The following is a 19,571-nucleotide window of genomic DNA, read 5'->3' as shown; positions in this document are numbered from 1 at the left end:
CCAAATGAACAATAAACGCGCTTGCATCAAGTAACCTTTACATGTACCTGCAACTGGTGTTGTAGTAATCTGTGAGCCACAGGGGACTCAGCAATCTCATTTCCAAAGGTATCAAGACTAGCAAAGCTTAATGGGTGAGGCACGATTAAGTGGTGAGGTTGCAGCAGCGGCTAAGCATATATTTGGTGGCTAAACTTACGAGTACCAGAAATAAGAGGGGGAAGATCTACGCATACCGGACGTGAACTACAGATGATCAAAAGAATGATCCTGAACACCTACCTACGTCAGACATGACCCCACCGTGTCCTCGATCGGAGAAAGAACTCACGAAAGAGACAGTCACGGTAACGCACACAGTTGGCATGTTTTAATTAAGTTAACTTCAAGTTATCTAGAACCAGTGTTAAACAAAGTTTCCACGTTCCCACATAACCGCGGGCACGGCTTTACGAAAGATTTAACCCTGCAGGGGTGCTCCAACTAGTCCATCACAAATTACCACAAGCCGCATAGAAACCCTCAATCACGAAGCTCGCGATCTCATCGGATTCCCTAGTGGAAAACCTCAACTCTGAGATTACCCAAAGCATCACCGGAATCCCGATGCACAAGATATCTCGTCAAAGGTAAAACTAATCCAGCAAGGCCGCCCGACGTGTCGACGATCCCGATAGGAGCCGCGTATCTCGTTCTCAGGACACGACGGATGGAACTAGCTACGGGTGCCAAACCTCGAGTTTCCCCGTGGTGGCCCCGCAGGCAGACCGTTTGGGACCAACACCATCAGCACTGGCCCCCCTGTTTATATAAAATTACTCTTCGGGTTCATGACGCCCTATGCATTTCAGTGTTAACAAATTATTATGTTGGGCAAATGTAGAACCAATGTTGGGCCTTGCCGGACCAGCTTTAATCTAAAACGAATTATCAAAGGGGTCCCCATAACAACCCCGATTGTGTTAGGAGCGCTCATTTCTGGAACATAACACCGATAGCCGAAAACTAAGGGGGAAAAGGTGGAACAAAACACCAGGCTAGAAAGGCCGAGCCTTCCACCTTTTACCAAGTATATAGGTGCATTAAATTAAATAGCATTTAAATATGGTGATATAACAAGGAACCCATGTTTTCACATGGAAGCATCTGCACCTGCAACTAGCAACGCTAACACAGGGTTAAGCAAGCGGTAACATAGCCAATCAGTGGTTTGCTAGGTTGAACAGGTTGAAGGTTAACATGGCATTGATGAGAGGCTGATATTTAACAGGTGGTAGGCAACGCAACATAATCGATAGAAGCGATAAAACTAGCATGGCAATGATTTAATGGTATCTGGGGAAATGATCATCTTGCCTGAGATCCCGCTTGGAAGAAGAATTTCTCTGTGAAGCAGACGAACCGATGTAGTCGAACGGTCCTCACATCCGGCACGCTTGCGGAACTCTATCGAGATGGAGGAAACCGGAAACAAGCATCAACACACGATATACACCACATGATGCACAACACATATGATGCATGAGCAGCTGAATGCATGCAAGTCACAGCATGACAATTCACACAAACAACAGTACACCTTAAGTGAAGTTCAATATGCAACGAGTTGCATATTGACGAAACTCCACGCTTATTTATTTAGTTCTATCCCGATTATTTACACGGCAATATTAATGTTGTCAATACATGCAAGAGGTGAAGCGGAAATTAAACTACCTATCTAGACATTTTAAATGAGGTCGGAAATGACATATAGCATCTCCGAGACGACCTCACATGTTAATTTACAATTCTGTCCAGATCTGAATTAACACATTTAATTAGTTGTTAAACAGAAAAACAAATAGGTTCACGTGATTCTACGCGTCATTTCAAGCAACCTACACATAAAGAACTGCTCCAACGGAGCTACGGTTCAAAAGATACAAGCATCGCAAGATATGATGGCATGAATGCAACATGCATGCAACGACGGTCACGAGCACTTCAAAACATACAGCCAGCAAGAGAAAATGAAACTACACGAGATTCTAAGAAAGTTTCATGTAGGATACAATCAAATCGGAGCTACGGTTCAAAAACTACGAGCAAAACAAGATATCTCTACAATCTGCCAAAATCAGCCACATAGCATTTTCTACGCCCCACAACTACGGCTACACAACTCCGATAAACTCAAGCAAGGCATGGCAAGAAAGAGGGCAAGACGCACTACTACAAACAACTAACAACAACTAGCATGGCAGCATGGATCACTAGGGAAAGAAGACACAAAATGGCTTCCCACTCACTATTTCAGACTTAGTGAAAATTACACCTCACGAAAGTGCAGTTTTCGATCTGAAGCAATAGGGCATGAAAATTTACAGCGTGCTAGAGAAACACAAGGGGTACAACTAACTCCATTGGACCAACTTCAAAAGAGCTACAGATCACAAGATGCAAGCAAGACAAGACAGCAACAAAATATAACAGATTCCAGACTTAGAAATATTTCAGCTCCTCTAAAACAGCACTATTCTAGCAACTTGTGAGCAAGCAAAACACACCTGAACATGCATTCCTACTGCAACTAAAAATACCAGGGGCTAAACAAAACATCCAAGATCAACTCTCTAGTTGACAACTCCGTCAAACGACGCACGGAATAAATCCTACGAATTAAACAAGAGGGCAACATAGAAAAATATCTCGCAAACTAACTTGATCTAATGCTAAAACTAATTGCACAAAAAAATCCATGGGATTTTTCTACCCCGGAAACGTATAAAATATGTGGGGTTTGCAACACAAAATAATGCCGCACATAAGTGCAAGAAAAATACCTATACGCGGGAAAATAAATTACCGGCAAATCCCTACACGTAAAAATACAATTGACCGCTCAAAAATGCATGGCAAAATGGTCCATAAAACATGGGCATTTCTAAAACGGCATTCGGGCAATACGGTCTAGCGCGAAAAATAAATACGGCGTCTATCCTATATAGACAGCACGGTACACAATGCATTTGGCACGCTAAACTAAATCGAACAAATACGGAAGGTACACAAACGTAATCTACACGTAAAACTACGCGAAAACGATATATTACACGCTTCGTTCCGACTTACGGATTAAAAGATACGGACGTTTTAAATATCTATTAATTCCTGAAATTATTTAATCATAGAAATATCCTAAATGCAAACGGGCCGAAACTGGAGCGGCAACATAGCAATTACACGCCTGGGCCGAGGGATAGGGCTTGCGGGGCTCACCTTGCGGGCTAAATCTGGCCCAGGAGCTGGACCGGCCTGGGGCAGTGAGGCAGCTGGGCCACACCGGGCGCAGCTGGGCCGGCGCGGGGGAAGAAGCTGGGCTCGGGGCGAGGGGGCCCACGGGCGAAGGCAGCCCAGGCGCTGGAACACACAGCAACCTGCCATGCCCTCGTCCTCGTGCTCGGGACCGTGGCCATGGCGGCTCGAGGCGGGGCTCCAGGCGGGGCGACGGTCCATGGCGGCGCGCGGGCTGGCGAGCATGCGGGGTCGGCGCGGGAGGACGGGATCTCGCGCGGGCGGCGGAGCACGGCCATGGAGGCGGGGCTGGCGGACCTCGGAACTCCGGCGAGGAAACCTCCAGATGGGGATGGCCGAACCGGGTGGAGGCAGGCCGGCGGCGGCCCGGACAGGCGGGGAACGGCGGCTGGAGGCGCAGGCGAGGAATCTCCGGTGAACTGCAGTCGGCGGCGGGCACGGGGAACCCGGAGCGGCGCGTGCAGGGAGAGCCATGGGGAGGCGCTGCTCGGGCAGGGAGAACGGGGCGGCGGCGGCTCGGGTCCGAGCGGCGGCGCGCAGATGGGCCCGGCGGGCTCCAGATGGGCCTAGGCGGGCCCGCGGGAGGAGAGAGGAGGCTGGAGGTGGGTGGTTGCGCGGTTAGGGTTAGGAGGGGCACGGAAAACGAGATGGAGAGGGAGAGGGGGCTGTCTAAAATGCACCGGGGGGTATTTATAGAGAAAAGAGGGGCTAGGTTTAACCGGAATCGCGCTCCGGATCCAACCGCGGGGTCGGATTCGGACGATTCCGAACGCGGGAATGGGTACGCGGCCGTGTAGAGGGGATATCCGGAGACGAGAGGAAGAACGGGCGGCGCGACACGAATTTTAAAACACCGACAGACGTCCGACGGTAGACCGAATACGGTGCCGCTACGGTCGACCGTTCGGGTACCAGACGGACTCCGATCGCGACGAAATTCGACAGGCGGTCTAACTAAAACAAATTACGACCGCATGCCAAGTTTCACCTCGATCAGAGAAAGTTTTACGCACACTTTAAAAACAGGGTTTCGACGGTGCCGCGGGCGCGTGCGAGAGCGGTTGGACTCAGAACGGACGACGACGAGAACCGGCAACTACTAACGAATGCAAGTTTTGAAAACTGGCGCAACGGAGATGCCGATGCAATGCAGATGATGCGCATGATCCAATGATGATGCGGCAAATAAAATAAATCACACGACGAAAACGGAATAGAAGGGGAATCTTCTGGAACGTCGGCATCGGGCTGTCACAACTCTCCTACACTACAAGAGGATCTCGCCCCGAGATCCAAGAATGAAAGGGGGAGAGGCCGAGAAAGAACGAGAGGTAAAAACTTAGTCCCTTCTTGACAAACGAGTGAAACCAACGATCCTTGAAGGTTGAAAAGAGATGAGGACTGACATGAGAAAGAAGCAAGAATTCACGGAAACTTTCGGCAGGACTTCGGTAGGAAAAATGGGACAAAAAAATTCGATGAGATGGAAGAAATAGACAATATACATAACACACAACTAAATAGAGCAAGGGAACACCATGATCTTGCTAGAACAACAAGATAGATCCAAAAGAGCAATATCACAATGCCTCCGGAACAAGAGAATATGAACTAGCTCATACGGAAGAAGAGAATGAAGAAAATAATGACAACTATCATCACAACAAAATTGTAGGGCCTCCGGATAGAGAATTGACATAGTAGTTGGAAAACCAACAACGAAAGAACAAGATAGTAGTGGGCTTATGAAAATCATCTCAACAAATATGAGGTGACAAACAACCACCAAAAGAAACAAGGATAGATTGGGAGAAACAAGATATGAACAATCTTACACCAAGAGGATACATTGAGAACTTGGATTAATGACAAGCACCATGATAGCGTAATCCATAGGAAAAGCTTTAGGTGAAACCCAAACCAAGATAGCTCAAATGAAGAAATCATGGGTTGAAAATATCCCATGAACATAGAATTGGTGGGTTTAATTATCTCATTCTTGAAAGAAAATCTCTTCGAGACTCCTACACTGACAAGAAGGCTATAATACCACCTCAAAAGATAAAGGAAGAACAAATGCACTTGGGAATGCAAGAGAAGAAAACTTGAGGTACTCCAACAAGAATCTTGAAGAACACTTGAGATTGAATCACGTTCCTGAAAAACCACCCTGACAGACCACCGTATACAAAATAATGATGCAAAGATATCAAGGAAGAAAAGAATAAGATTATGACCTTGCTAAGATTTAGGTGAAGCCTCACAAAGAGATACTTGACAAAACTTGGAACTCCGGAAAAGGAAGATAAGAACACTAGAAAAGAATTGAAACCAAAAGCCACTCCGGAAGAAGAATTCAGATAACTTGATGAAACAAGAATAAGAATTATGTTATGCTAATCCTTCATCAAGTTTAATTGATGACAAGCAATGGATTTAGCGTAGCACTTATTCCTCTTGAAATGATCTTGAAGAGACAGAGAGATAAGCAACACTTGAGTCCAAATTGAAGGAAGCACCGGTAAGAATTTACAATCGAATGGGAACACCACGAATTAATGGGGATGCATGAGAATGAAGAGATCATGAACCACCTAACATAAAACTTGAACAAGGCACCGGATAATCGAGAGACGAACGAAGAGACAACAATTGAGGAGAATTGAGGATGAAAGTTGAAAGCTGAGAACGAAGATTCTTCTGAAATGATGGCTTTCGGAGGATCGAGAATGAAAACAACTCAGAAAACCACCGGATAGCGAGAAATGGATTCTCATGATTGGAACAAATTCAAGATGATAACATGAAGCTGAAATGACGAATATCCAAGAGAATAGACCAAGATTGAGAGAAACACTCCTTCGAATTACAAACTGAGAATGATGACGAGAAACAGCACCAAGGATAATGAGACACTCCGGAATAAAGAAAATGCAATGTTGAGCCAAATATGAGATTTAATTCCAATTGATCTTGACGAAGGAATATGACTGATGAAATTCATACTTACGTCATAGTTGAAAAGAGTTAAAGATCTCCGGATGATTACCAGAGCCAGACAAGATCCTGGGAAAACCTGTGGGTTATGGGCCCACTCAAAGAAACCACCGTTGAAACAATTACTAACAAAGAAAGATAATGCGCCGGTGGAAATGAAAACTTGATGAGGTTGAGCACCTCAAAATAATTAAGGAATTGAAAACAAGAAACTCTGAGACATCTTCAACCCTCCGGATAGAATAGAGATAACTGAATAAACAAGATAGACTGATAAGAATCTCCAACATAGGAAAGAATTACTAGGAAGAAAATGATATGATGAATACGGATAGCTGAATTAAATTCACCGGAAAAGATGACAAGAATGAATAAAGATGAACATGAAGCTCGCGAGAATCTTCACAATGAATCACCGGCTATGAAAGGAAGACGAGATAGCGGAAGCATCACTGAATAAGAAGACGCTTGGATGAAATCCAAACACTGAAGAAAAGGGCTGGAGGGTGGGGAAAAACAAAGACAACTTGGGCTAGATGAGATGAACTCCGGAATAAAATGAGAGAATGATCTTGCAAAAATTGGAGAGGATTGACTCCACTTGGAGAGAAACACACCGGTTGAAAAGAATTGATAAGACGATTGATTGAGAAAAAGGATTAGCACTCTCATATGAATATGAGAACGCTGCTTAGAAAAGATCTGAAATCACCACTTGGCATCGAAGCAACTTGAATTACCATATTCCAACAAACAAAGGGTGAGGCTTATGAAACAAGCCAGAACGAACTCATGAGAAAGATTTCGCCCGATATTTTCGTGGACAGGATCGCACGGGCTCGATTTTACAATAGCCATCAAGTGCAAGGTAGTGCACCCGACATACGAAGCGTCCCCGAGTCGTAGCAAGCTACAAGGACTCTTTAAGACACAATGTGTACCGCTGTAAGTCAACCGTGAACAAACGAATCCACTAGATGTCGAACCCCAACCTAACACCATGCATTTGTTGGAAGATTGTCCTATAAGCAACTACTTGAATTCCCACCTAAGAATTCCCGAAATATCTGGTCATGCAATCTGGTACACGGATACAAGGAGTAATAACACACAACTCCTATACTAACCCGTCACCTGTATCACATCCGTCAACACACAACCAGAATCTCGGACCTTCATCTACTACAGACCCTCGTGATCACAATGATACAAAGTATGGTAGTACTCCCGAACAATCTGCACCAGTACTGGGGACATCGGGGTTATCTCGCCACTACTAGTTTTGAAGCAATTACGAACATCCTTCGTCCTGAGATACTAAGAAATCTGAATGATAATGATGTGCTCAAGAATCCCCTGGAGCTCAACTCCCCGGAAGAAAATCAAGTCAGACAGGAGGCACCAAGACAGAACTCCGTCACATCGGCATCATATAGATTCCAAAAATATCCGCGTGATCCTAAAAAAATTTTGAGTGGGAAGAGGAGTAGAATAAATTATTACGTCAAGATTCCTCACCAGAGCATAGGCGAGGAGGAAAAAAATCCTACTCTCCGATATATAACTAGACTCAAAGTAGTTTTTCACTAGTCTCGACTCAGCCAAGTTCGATCAATCAAGGGGGCTCCTAGGTCGGTACTGCTCTGATACCAACTTGTCATGCCCAAGATGCGACCCTATCCTCAATTTGGCACGAGGGCCTCGTCAGGGATAGAAGCGCATCTCATCGTGTCGCAAGAATGGATATCGTTACAAGTACATGTACTGAAAAGAAGAGATATATAGAATTGGCTTACACACGCCACAAGCTACATCAGAGTCACATCAGTACATTACATATTCATCAAGAGTAAGAGCACGGTCCGATTACGGACGAAAACAAACGACAAAAAGAAGAACGACGTCCATCCTTGCTATCCCAGGCTGCCGGCCTGGAACCCCTCCTAGATCGATGAAGAAGAAGAAGAAGAAGCAACTCCAAATGAACAATCAACGCGCTCGCGTGAAGTAACCTTTACATGTACCTGCAACTGGTGTTGTAGTAATCTGTGAGCCACAGGGGACTCAACAATCTCATTTCCAATGGTATCAAGACTAGCAAAGCTTAATGGGTGAGGCATGGTTAAGTGGTGAGGTTGCAGCAGCGGCTAAGCATATATTTGGTGGCTAAACTTACGAGTACCAAAAATAAGAGGGGGGAGATCTACGCATACCGGACGTGAACTACAGATGATCAAAAGAATGATCCTGAACACCTACCTACGTCAGACATAACCCCACCATGTCCTCATTCGGAGAAAGAACTCACGAAAGAGACAGTCACGGTTACGCACACAGTTGGCATGTTTTAATTAAGTTAACTTCAAGTTATCTAGAACCAGTGTTAAATAAAGTTTCCACGTTGCCACATAACCGCGGACACGGCTTTCCCAAAGATTTAACCCTGCAGGGGTGCTCCAACTAGTCCATCACAAATTACCATAAGCCGCATAGAAACCCTCAATCACGAAGCTCGCGATCTCGTCGGATTCCCTAGTGGAAAACCTCAACTCTGAGATTACCCAAAGCATCACCGGAATCTCGATGCACAATATATCTCGTCAAAGGTAAAACTAATCCAGCAAGGCCGCCCGACGTGTCGACGATCCCGATAGGAGCCGCGTATCTCGTTCTCATGACACGACGGATGGAACTAGCTACGGGTGCCAAACCTCGAGTTTCCCCGTGGTGGCCCCGCAGGCAGACCGTTTGGGACCAACACCATCAGCACTGCCCCCCTGTTTATGTAAAATTACTCCTCGGGTTCATGGCACCCTATGCATTTCAGTGTTAACAAATTATTATGTTGGGCAAATGTAGAACCAATGTTGGGCCTTGCCGGACCAGCTTTAATATAAAACGAATTATCAACGGGGTCCCCATAACAACCCCGATCGTGTTAGGAGCGCTCATTTATGGAACATAACACCGGTAGCCGAAAACTAAGGGGGCAAAGGTGGAACAAAACACCAGGCTAGAAAGGCCGAGCCTTCCACCTTTTACCAAGTATATAGGTGCATTAAATTAAATAGCATTTAAATATGGTGATATAACAAGGAACCCATGTTTTCACATGGAAGCATCTGCACCTGCAACTAGCAACGCTAACACAGGGTTAAGCAAGCGGTAACATAGCCAATCAGTGGTTTGCTAGGTCGAACAGGTTGAAGGTTAACATGGCATTGATGAGAGGCTGATATTTAACAGGTGGTAGGCAACGCAACATAATCGATAGAAGCGATAAAACTAGCATGGCAATGATAGTACTGGTATCTGGGGAAATGATCATCTTGCCTGAGATCCCGCTTGGAAGAAGAATGTCTCTATGAAGCAGACGAACCGATGTAGTCGAACGGTCCTCACATCCGGCACGCTTGCGGAACTCTATCGAGACGGAGGAAACCGGAAACAAGCATCAACACACGATATACACCACACGATGCACAACACATATGATGCATGAGCAGCTGAATGCACGCAAGTCACAGCATGACAATTCACGCAAACAACACTACACCTTAAGTGAAGTTGAATATGCAACGAGTTGCATATTGACGAAACTCCACGCTTATTTATTTAGTTCTATCCCGATTATTTACACGGCAATATTAATGTTGTCGTACATGCAAGAGGTGAAGCGGAAATTAAACTACCTATCTAGACATTTTAAATGAGGTCAGAAATGACATATAGCATCTCCGAGACGACCTCACATGTTAATTTACAATTCTGTCCAGATCTGAATTAACACATTTAATTAGTTGTTAAACAGCAAAACAAATAGGTTCGCGTGATTCTACGTGTCATTTCAAGCAACCTACACATAAAGAACTTCTCCAACGGAGCTATGGTTCAAAAGATACAAGCATCGCAAGATATGATGGCCTGAATGCAACATGCGTGCAACGAAGGTCATGAGCACTTCAAAACATACAGCCAGCAAGAGAAAATGAAACTGCACGAGATTCTAAGCAAGTTTCATGTAGGACACGATCAAATCGGAGCTACGGTTCAAAAACTACGAGCAAAACAAGATATCACTACAATCTGCCAAAATCAGCCACATGGCATTTTCTACGCCCAACAACTACGGCTACACAACTCCGATAAACTCAAGCAAGGCATGGCCGAAAGAGGGCAAGACGCACTACTACAAACAACTAACAACAACTAGCAGGGCAGCATGGATCACTAGGGAAAGAAGACACAAAATGGCTTCCCACACACTATTTCAGACATGGTGAAAATTACACCTCACGAAAGTGCAGTTTTCGATCTGAAGCAATATTGACAGCAGCAAAACCTATATCTACAGGACTCCAAAAGGCATGAAACTTTACAGCATTCTAGAGAAACACAAGGGGTACAACTAACTCCATTGGACCAACTTCAAAAGAGCTACAGATCACAAGATGCAAGCAAGACAAGACAGCAACAAAATATAACAGATTCCAGACTTGGAAATATTTTAGATCCTCTAAAACAGCACTATTTCTAGCAACTTGTGAGCAAGAAAAACACACCTGAACCTGCATTCCTATTGCAACTAAAAATACCAGGGGCTAAACAAAACATCCAAGATCAACTCTCTAGTTGACAACTCCGTCAAACGACGCACGGAATAAATCCTAGAATTAAACAAAAGGGCAACATAGCAAAATATCTCGCGAACTAACTTGCTCTAATGCTAAAACTAATTGCACAGAAAAATCCATGGGATTTTTCTACCCCGGAAACATATAAAATATGTGGGGTTTGCAACACAAAATAATGCCGCACATAAGTGCAAGAAAAATACCTATTCACGGGAAAATAAATTTCCGGCAAATCCCTACACGTAAAAATACAATTGACCGCTCTAAAATGCATGGAAAATGGTCCCTAAAACATGGGCATTTCTAAAACGGCATTCGGGCAATATGGTCTAGCGCGAAAAATAAATATGACGTCTATCCTATAGAGACAGCACGGTACACAATGCATTTGGCACGCTAAACTAAATCGAACAAATACGGAAGGTGCACAAACGTAATCTACGCGTAAAACTATGCGAAAACCATATATTACACGCTTCGTTCCGACTTACGGATTAAAAGATACGGACGTTTTAAATATCTATTAATTCCTAAAATTATTTAATCACAGAAATATCCTAAATGCAAACGGGCCGAAACTGGAGGCGCAACATAGCAATTACACGCTTGGGGCGAGGGATAGGGCTGGCGGGGCTCACCTTGCGGGCTAAATCTGGCCCAGGAGCTAGACCGGAATGGGGCAGTGAGGCAGCTGGGCCGGCACGGGGGAAGAAGCTGGGCTCGGGGCGAGGTGGCCCACGGGCGAAGGCGGCCCAGGCGCTGGAACACACAGCAACCTGCCATGTCCTCGTCCTTGTGCTCGGGACCGTGGCCATGGCGGCTCGAGGCGGGGCTCCAGGCGGGGCGACGGTCCATGGCGGCGCGCGGGCTGGCGAGCACGCGGGGTCGGCGCGGGAGGACGGGATCTCGCGCGGGCGGCGGAGCACGGCCATGGCGGCGGGGCTGGCGGACCTCGGAACTCCGGCGAGGAAACCTCCAGATGGGGATGGCCGAACCGAGTGGAGGCAGGCCGACGGCGGCCCTGGTAGGCGGGGAACGGCGGCTGGAGGCGCGGGCGAGGAATCTCCGGCGAACTGCAGCCGGCGGCGGACACGGGGAACCCGGAGCTGCGCGGGCAGGGAGAGCCATGGGGAGGCGCTGCTCGGGCAGGGAGAACGGGGCAGCGGCGGCTCGGGTCCGGGCGGCGGCGCGCAGATGGGCCCGACGGGCTCCAGATGGGCCTGGGCGGGCCCGCGGGAGGAGAGAGGAGGCTGGAGGTGGGTGGTTGCGCGGTTAGGGTTAGGAGGGGCACGGAAAACGAGGTGGAGAGGAGAGGGGGTTGTCTAAAATGCACCGGGGGTATTTATAGAGAAAAGAGGGGCTAGGTTTAACCGGAATCGCGCTCCGGATCCAATCGGATTCGGACGATTCCGAACGCGGGAATGGGTACATGGCCGTGTAGAGGGGATATCCGGAGATGAGAGGAAGAATGGGCGGCGCGGCACGAATTTTAAAACACCGACAGGCGTCCGACGGTAGACCGAATACGGCGCCGCTACGGTCGACCATTCGGGTACTAGACGGACTCCGATCGCGACGATATTCGACAGGCGGTCTAACTAAAACAAATTACGACCGCATGCCAAGTTTCACCTTGATCAGAGAAAGTTTTACGCACACTTTAAAAACAGGGTTTCGACGGTGCCGCGGGCGCGTGCGAGTGCGGTTGGACTCAGAACGGACGACGACGAGAACCGGCAACTACTAACGAATGCATGGTTTGAAAACTGGCGGCAACGGAGATGCCGATGCAAGGCAGATGATGTGCATGATGCAATGATGATGCGGCAAATAAAATAAATCACACGACGAAAACGAAATAGAAGGGGAATCTTCTGGAACGTCGGCATCGGGCTGTCACAGGTTACTACTTAGGTAGAACAAGTACTTAAAGCTCAAAATGACTTGCTCAATGAGTTGAATGACAATTCCGTCAGACTCGTCACTAGAGGCGGTAGAATGACTCAGGAACCTTTGTATCCTGAGGGTCATCCTAAGAGAATTGAACAAGATTCTCAAGGAGTTAGCACTGATGCACCTAGTCATCCTGGAAAGAAGAAGAAAGATGATAGGAATTTGCACGCTAGCAACCCAGATGCTGATACGCCTGAGAATCCAAACGATGTCTCTATCTCTGATGCTGAAACACAATCTGGTGATGAACATGAGTCTAATGATAATGTCAATAGTGATGTTCATGAAGATGCTCAACCTAGCAACGATAAGGATGTGGAGATTGAACCTGTTGATCTTGATAACCCACAACCTAAGACTAGAATATACGATAAGAATGACTTTGCTGCTAGGAAGCATGGTAAAGAAAGGGAGCCATGGGTTCAGAACCCCATGCCCTTTCCTCCCAAACCATCCAAGAAAAAGGATGATGAGGATTTTGAGCGATTTGTTGAAATGATTAGACCTATCTTTCTGCAAATGTGTTTGACATATATGCTCAAAATGTCTCCGTATGCTAAGTACGTGAAATATATTGTGACTAATAAGAGGAGGATACCTGACGTTGAGATTTCCACCATGCTTGCTAATTACACCTTCAAGGGTGGAACTCCCAAGAAACTAGGCGATCCCGGAGTGCCCACTATACCTTGCTCCATTAAAGGCAACTACGTTAGAACTGCTTTATGCAACCTTGGAGCCGGTGTTAGTGTTATGCCTCTCTCTATTTACCGTAGACTTGAGCTGGATAAGTTGACACCCACTGAAATCTCTCTGAAAATGGCCGACAAAGCAACTGCCTTCCCTATCGGCATTTGCAAGGATGTGCCTGTTGTGGTTGCTAATGTCACTATCTTAACAGACTTTGTTATCTTGGATATTCCCGAGGATGATGCCATGGCGGTCATCCTTGGAAGACCCTTTTTAAACACTGCAGGGGCTGTTATAGATTGCAACAAAGGCAATGTCACTTTCCATGTCAACGATAATGAGCATACGGTGCACTTTTCGAAGAAACAATATCGAGTACATTACATCAATGCTATCGAAAATACTTCATCGATTCTTATTGGGAGCTTTGAATGCCCTATACCTCGTGTCAAGATGAAGTATGATTTGCTTGTTGGGGAGATACACATACCCATTGAGGTTACCTAGTGGCTATTCGAAAATTCTCCGTTCTCTTTTGCGATTCGAAAAGGTTTGTCGAGGAGGCTTGATCAACCTCACTGACGGATTTCTTTCGATGACCATGAGATGGATGAATTGAGGAGTCACAAACCTCTGTTCCAAGTTTTCACCTTCGGTTGTTTAGAAGAAAAATGATAGATTTAGTTTAGTTTTCCCTGTTTTCTGTTTTAGCGTCCCGTAGAAAAGTACCCCCAAAAATAAAAGTTCTCCGAACGTCCTGAAAATCAAGTATGATTTTTTCCGGAATTTTTGAAAAATACTGAGGCGAAGAGCTAGTCTGGGGGCTGCACCAGTGGGCCACAAGCCTTGGAGGCGCGGGCACCCCCCTGGCCGCGCCTACCAGACTTGTGGGGCCCACATGCACCCCCTCCGCACATTCTAGCTCTCATCTGCTTCTCCTACCTCTAGAAAAAATTGTTTCGCAGCTCAAACCCGTGTTCTTGCTCTTCTTGCTGCGATTTTCAATCTGCTTGCTCAAAGCACCATTCTCCGAACTGTTTTGGGGAAATTACTCCTTGGTAAGTGACTCCTCCATTGGTCCAATTAGTCTTTGCTCTAGTGCCTTATACTTCGCGTATTTTTGCTGCCTTGGTGACCATGTTCTTGAGCTTTGCATGCTAATTTTAGCTGGTCCCAAGTGGTTTTGATGCGTAATATGGCCTCTAGGCACTTGTTGGAGTAGTTTCTACGAGTTTCGTTGAGCCTTGTTCACTTTTCCTTAGAATCACTAAAATTTCAGAATTTTTTTGAGATAGAAAAAGGAAGAATATGAGGAGGTTCTTAAGAGGCTCTTCAAGCCGTGATCCCAAGGATGGTGGAAGTGGGAAGAAGCCCAAGTATCTGGTCCCTCGAGTTGCAGAAGTTCGAGTGTGCGAGTGGCCAAGCGATGTGTTCTTACGCGCCGCCGGACTTTATGAGGACTTTTACTACTTGGTGGAGAACACAGGCCTTACCGCCTTCATTCAAGATAAGTGTCCGCAATACCTCCTCCTCAATAATATCTTCGTACAAAGCTTTAACTTCTATCCGAGGAAGAATCCTCCTATGGTTGAGTTCAAACTTTATGATATCCCCCAGCACATGTCACTCCAGGATTTTTGCAATGTTCCAAATTACCTTATGTTGGGGATATTCATGAACCTCATCCATGGGACTTGGAAGCCTTCATCGATACTATTATTGTAGGAGAGGAGAGAGGAGTGTCATGCGCTAGAGCTGCTAGCGTACATTTTCCCGTGCTTCGGTACTTCTCATTATTTGTGGGAAAATGTTTGATTGGCCATGGGAAAGCTGGGTCCCTTAGTTCCCCAAATCTTGCGGTCTTGTGCGAAGCCCTTTATAATGATAAAACTTATAGCTTGGGCGCTATAGTAGCTCAACGGTTAAACACGAACCGTTCTAAAGGCATTGTCTATGGAGGTATCTATGCTACTCGTCTTGCTAGACATTTTGAGATACCTATTAGACTAGACGAGGAAGAAGAGATTCTTCTTCCCGAGAGATATCTAGATTATGATGGCATGGTTCGCCATGACTTTCTTGATAGATATGTAAATAGAAGGATGATCTATAACCTGGTATTTAGTCAGGGTACTCGTGAGACTATTACTTTGCCTGCTCCTTCTTTGTTCAATCTTCATGCAGGCAGGTACATTATTATGCCCTCGGACATCTACGCGTATTGGGGCTTAGCCAACCACAGGTGCCCGTGCCCGAGCCACCAGTCGAGTACTAGACGCCAGTTTATCAGTGGAAGCCGGAGGAGCTCACACAGCAGTGGCATCCTCAGTCTACTCCGGAGTACCCCGGAGCTGGTTATTTCCCTCCTTGGGAGTAGACCAACTTAGGCCAAAAGCCTAATCTTGGGGGAGTACGTGTTTCTCACCGACTTTACATTCTTGCTTATGCTTTCACTTTGTTGGTGGGTGTTCACACTTTGCCACTGTATCATCCATGCTAGTCTATTTGTTTTTCTCGTTTTCTTTTCGTGTGTCTATCTAGTTTGAGAAAACCCCAAAATATTTTCTTGTTCTTCTTTTGCTTGTTGGGAGCTTTCCCGTGTAAATAGTTTTCTTTTTCTTTGGGTCAAGGTAGAAGACCATGGTTACAATGTTTAGTAGCTCTCGCATGCATATATGTTTATCTGTTAAAGAGCCATATTACTTTGTCTTCTCCTTTGTGTTTGCATGCAGATTCTATCTTAGTCAATGCACGAGCACTCTTATTATTGTTCACATTGTTCGGTCGTGCAAGTGAAAGGCAATAATGATGATATATGATGAAGTGACTGAGCCTGGAAAAGCTGGTATGAACTCGATCTATTTTGTTTTTGTAAATATGACTAGCTCATTGTTCCTAGCTCAGCTTTGTTGTGAGAGAAACATGTTTGCATTGACAACTTAGAGATCATAGTTTCTGATGCCATGCTTAATTAGCTAGGAGCTTATAATGGTTTGTCTCGGATGCCCACATGAATGTTGAGATGACTATGATGTAGTATGATAGGATGGTGTCCTCCTTTGAATGATTCAAGTGGCTTGACTTGGCGCATGTTTACGCATGTAGTTGAAACAAAATCAACATAGCCTCTATGATATTCATGTTCATGGTGATTTATGTTCTACTCATGCTTGCATTCAATGTTAGTTAATCTCAATGCATTTTGATGGCCGTTGTCGCTCTCTAGTTGGTCGCTTCCTAGTCTTTTGCTAGCCTTCACTTGTACTAAGCGAGAATACTGCTTGTGCATCCACTTCCATAAACCCAAAGTTGTTCCTTATGAGTCCACCATACCTACCTATATGTGGTATCTACCTGCCGTTCCCAGTAAATTTGCATGTGCCACTCTCCAAACCTTCAAGAAATAATCTGTTTTGCATGCCCGCACCACTCATGTGGTGATAGGGGGCTATCAATATCTTCCATTCTAGGCGTGTTATCCTCGATATGTGTTTATTCACTATCATTCACGAGAAAGGGGTCGGTAATTGGAATGCCCAGTTCCATGCTCAAATCGAAAAGATAATTGCAAACAAAACTCCCCCTGGATTGATGTTGGTATGGGAGACACCCGAGTATTCGGCTAGAAGTGGAGTGTGATTGATCGGTGGTGGGGGAGTCAAAACTTTACTTTTCTGTTTGGGAACCGCCTATAGCATGTGTAGCGTGGAAGATGGTGAGAACTCTTAGTCATTGCGTTGACAATGAAAGCATGCCACCCAAAATTATTATCTCTGTTTTCAAAGCTTGAGCTCTAGCACCTCTGCAAATCAATGCTTCCCTCTGCGAAGGGCCTATCTATTTATGTTCCTGTTGAGTCATCCTCCTCTTATAAAAGCACCAATTAGAGAGCACCTCTGTCATTTTTATGCTTTGCTTTTAACTGTGTTGAGTATGACTGTGACTGGATCTTCTTTGCCATGAATTACAATGTTTAGTCAGCCCTTGGTCTTTGAAGGTGCTCCGCATTTATGTTTTGCAGTCTCAGAAAGAGCTAGCGAGATACCATCTGTTTGTACTGCTTCATGATTGTTTTGATTGAAGTGTTGACGTTTGAGACTTATTATTATTTGCTCGCTAGTTGATTATGCCATTGATATGAGTTTACCGTGAGACCTAGATGTCATTTGCTTATGTGGTTAGCTTGTGATCTTGCTAAAGCTCTGGTTATGAGTTAGACATAATTGCAAAAACAAGATCAAAAAGAGTTCGTAAATTTTTTTCTTTTGTCTCTTTCAGTATGTCAACTGAATTGCTTGAGGACAAGCAAGGCTTTAATCTTGGGGGAGTTAATACGTCTCCGTCGTATCTACTTTTCCGAACTCTTTTGCCCTTGTTTTGGACTCTAATTTGCATGATTTGAATGGAACTAACCCGGACTAACGCTGTTTTCAGCAGAATTGTCATGGTGTTGTTTTTGCGTAGAAATAAAAGTTCTCGGAATGACCTGAAAATTTACGGAGAATTTTTCTGGAATTTATGGAAAATACTGGCGCAAGAATCAGCGGAGGAGGTGGAGTTGTGAGCCCACAAGCCCACCAGGCGCCCCCCCCCCCCCCCCCGACCGTGCCTGGCAGGCTTGTGCGGCCCACAAAGCTCCACCACCTCCAAATCCAACTCTATTTAGTCCGTTCCGTCCGGGAAAAAAATTAAGGAGAAGAGTTCATCGCGTTTTACGATACGGAGGCGCCGCCACCTCCTGTTCTTCCTCTGGAGGGCAGATCTGGAGTCCGTTCTCGGCTCCGGAGAGGGGAGATCGTCGCCGTCGTCATCATCAACCTTCCTTCATCGCCAATTCCATGGTGCTCTTCACCGTTCGTGAGTAATCGCCTCGTAGGCTTGCTGGACGGTGATGGGTTGGATGAGATCTATCATGTAATCGAGTTAGTTTTGACTGCGATTGATCCCTAGTATCCACTATGTTCTGAGATTGATGTTGCTACTACTTTGCCATGCTTAATGCTTGTCACTAGGGTCCAAGTGCCATGATTTCAGATCTGAACCTATTATGTTGTCGCCAATATATGTGTGTTCTTGATCCTATCTTGCAAGTTGTAGTCACCTACTATGTGTTATGACCCGGCAACCCCAGAGTGACAATAGCCGAAACCACTCCCGAAGATGAACATAGTATGAGGAGTTCATGTATTCACCAAGTGTTATGCGTTGGTCCGGTTCTTTATTAAAAGGAGAACCTTAATATCCCGTAGTTTCCATTAGGACCCCGCTGCCATGGGAGGGATGGACAATAGATCTCATGCAAGTTCTTTTCCCTAAGCACGTATGACTACATACGGAATACATGCCTACATTAGATTGACGAACTGGAGCTAGTTACATATCTCTCCGTGTTATAATTGTTGCATGATGAATAACATCCAGCATAATCATCCATCACCGATCCAATGCCAACGAGTTTTTCCTACTGGTCCTTGCTACGTTACTTTGCTGCTACTGTTGTCTCTTTGCTGCTACTGGTTACTGTTGCTACTACTGCTATCATACTACCTTGCTACTGATACTTTGCTGCAGACACTAAATCTTTCAGGTGTGGTTGAATTGACAACTCAACTGCTAACACTTGAGAATATTATTTAGCTTCCCCTTGAGTCGAATCAATAAATTTGGGTTGAATACTCTACCCTCGAAAACTGTTGTGATCCCCTATACGTGTGGGTTATCAAGCAGCACCAAGGCATTAGCAGTAGCGAGCTCATAATAAACACGCTGCAGCTTTTAGCAGCCGCGCGGCTTGGTAAAACTCGCTAATTCTACATATGGATAGCAGTAGCGGTGGTCCAAACGCGCTACTGCTGAAAGTTAGCTATAGCGCCATAGTAGTAGGAAAGGCCCCCACGCTACTGATACTGGTAAAAGTACCACTACTGCTAGGCTTTTCCCTGGTAGTGATATGAGAGAAATAACACGGAGCTCACAAAGAAATACAAGATCTAGATCCAA

The sequence above is a fragment of the Hordeum vulgare genome, chromosome 3H, assembly GCF_904849725.1.
Source record: "Hordeum vulgare subsp. vulgare chromosome 3H, MorexV3_pseudomolecules_assembly, whole genome shotgun sequence".
Taxonomy (NCBI): Eukaryota; Viridiplantae; Streptophyta; class Magnoliopsida; order Poales; family Poaceae; genus Hordeum; species Hordeum vulgare.
Note: the sequence above shows the minus strand (reverse complement) of the source record.